This window comes from Pinus tabuliformis, chromosome 6 (assembly GCF_031772625.1).
Source record: "Pinus tabuliformis cultivar Carrire ecotype Pingquan chromosome 6, CPIR1, whole genome shotgun sequence".
Taxonomy (NCBI): domain Eukaryota; kingdom Viridiplantae; phylum Streptophyta; class Pinopsida; order Pinales; family Pinaceae; genus Pinus; species Pinus tabuliformis.
This window is the reverse complement of record NC_142292.1, coordinates 1672378171-1672380682: the sequence shown is the minus strand read 5'-3', so window position 1 is coordinate 1672380682 and position 2512 is coordinate 1672378171. Positions and strand designations below refer to the sequence as shown.

The following is a 2512-nucleotide window of genomic DNA, read 5'->3' as shown; positions in this document are numbered from 1 at the left end:
CTGTTTGTTACTCTGATATGAATAAGATTAGTGTTTGTATATATGATGAATTCGTGAGAATGGATGTATTTGCTTTTCCGTGTGTAAAAATCGCTTGAAGTGTGTTGAATTACCGATTGTTGCTTGCTGAAACAATTATCATGTGTCGCGATCACAATTATCGGAAGTGTCTCATCGACAAGTGCTAGAGGGCCATGCTTCATTTCACCAGCAAGAATTCCTTCACTGTGCATAAGCGCCACTTCTTTGACTTTCAAGGCACCCTCCAAATGCTGTGGCATAGTTATATCCACGGCCAAACATTAGCAGTGACTGCTCACCCATCAATAGCATCGCAAGCTCCTTCATTTCACCATCCAACTTCAATACCTCTCTGACTTTGTTTGGCAAGTCAAAAAGTCCATCTAATATTGCCTCTCTACGTGATTGACTCGAAATTGAATCCTCTCCAACAGCCAGGGCCAACATAGCAATTACTGCTATCTGACTTGTGTAAGCCTTAGTACTAGCAACACCAATCTCACACCCAGCATTGATATGAACACCGCAGTGTGTTTTCCTTACTATGGCACCACCCACAGTATTTGTAATTCCAACACACAATGCTCCTTTTCTCAAAGCATATTCTAATGCCAGTAGAGTATCTGCTGTTTCTCCTGACTGACTGACAAATACTGCGGTATCTTCTCTATAAATTGGTCCTTGTCTATCTAGTAAATCGCTTGCAAGCTCCATTGTCACGGGGACACCAGAAAGCTCCTCAACAATCGATTTAGTTGCCAAGGCAGCATTATAGCTTGTACCACAACCAATGAAAATAATTCTCCTAGAAACGGCCACCCACAGTCTTCTGGAAAAGAAAATGAGTTTTTGGTTGTTCACAATGGTATCATTACCAATTACATGGTTCTGAAGGAGACTCTACTCCGACATGGTTTTAAGTTTGAGTCAGATACTGACACAGAAGTTATTCCAAAGTTGGCAAAGTTCGTCTTTGACAGGCTATCAGAACAAAAGACGAATGATGGAGAAGGTAGTGAGAAGGTTCCCTTTAGCATTTCGGATATTCGTTCGATCACTTGCAGTGAGAGAACTTCTAGAAACTGCGTCTGTTGCGTCGGTACTGATTGTGACACCAGTGAAACTGGTTTAGTGCACCCATTGAGTTGAAGCACCCAGATGCTATCCGGTATCACATCCACGGGATTTAAATTGAGCGGTGTTCGATCTTTCAATCGCAGAGTAAAAGAAAAGGCACAGTTTCAAAAGGTGTATTGGATCAGAGGTGTCAAAACTATAAGTGCGGCAATTTCTTAATGGAGCGAAACCATTTCTGATTGTGGTATAATTATGGCTTGAAAGGGGCAGTTCGATTTGGAACAGAGGTTTTGAAATCCTCTTCAATTAATATCAATTTGTGAAACCTGTGTATGTATCGAACCTTGAATAAAAGGATTGAATCGAAAGCTCGATTCGAATCAATGTTAGAACCTCAGTTTGATGAGTCGGTCTCATGGAGGGCGCCATTGGTTTAAGGGGAATCTCACTGTTGGTGTGTAAAAATGTTTGGGAAATTGCCAGGATTTGTAGTTTTTTGCTGAGATGTATTTTATATGCATTAGTCATAGTGTGATTCTGGGTTTGCAGGGATTTCCCTGCGTCATTTTTGGTATCAGAGCTTGGCTCTGGTAAATTGAAGAATGTTTGTTTTCTGAATGAAGACAGAAGGTTTTGTTGAAGAGCTGGAATTGCTCTGGGAAAGGATTCAAGTTTTTTTTTATTTAGTTAATTGCATGTGGTGAATGAATGTTGGATTGTGAAACTGATAAAGATGGCAGCACAGGTATGCAAATGTAGTTAAGGAAAGAAGCAAGATCAACAGGATCTTGAAGGTGAGTTTGTAGTCGATATTTAATTCTGGTTTGAAGACCTATTTGTGGGATTTGGTTGCAGGCATAGTGAAGAAAGTCTTAGCGGAAAGAACCAGATGCATTCTTAAAAGCAGTAGTGGCAGTGAACCTGAAGATTCCAACCAGAGATTGGACAGAAAGGACAATTGAAGTGTCTTCGAAAGAGAGAGTGAGAGATTGCAGAAGCCTAGAGGGAGCAAAGGTGTTGCTCAGGAGAAGATTCTAGATAGGGAATCGTGCTTACCAAAAGACTGAGTGAGGAGAGCTTAGTGAGGTAAGATTGCAGTAAGGAGGACTTACTGTTGCATAGGCTTGATGCAGAGGTGCGAGGATCTCATCGAAAGAGAGGAGCAGGAAATGACTACAGATAGTCATAGCAGAAGTTCACAAGGGAGCCACAGCAGAAAGGAAGATGCCAAAGCAAATGGCATGAGGATGAGTCAAGAAGAGTTCAACCAAGAGAAAGCTGAGATAGATTTCCAGATTGGAGTATTGATGAAGATGCTGCAGAAAAGTGTTTGGACCATGAGGAAAAGAGTAAAGTGGCCAAGGCTACGAGAAAGGAGAAATCAGCAAGTGAAGTCAGAACTAGTAGAAGAATT

The 2512-nt window shown here is 41.3% G+C and overlaps 1 pseudogene; it reads right to left on the bottom strand.

Annotated features, from left to right (window-relative positions):
* Positions 1-222: 222 nt before the first annotated feature.
* On the bottom strand, positions 223-735 carry LOC149265386 (glutamine--fructose-6-phosphate aminotransferase [isomerizing] 1 pseudogene; annotated as a pseudogene).
* Positions 736-2512: the final 1777 nt, after the last annotated feature.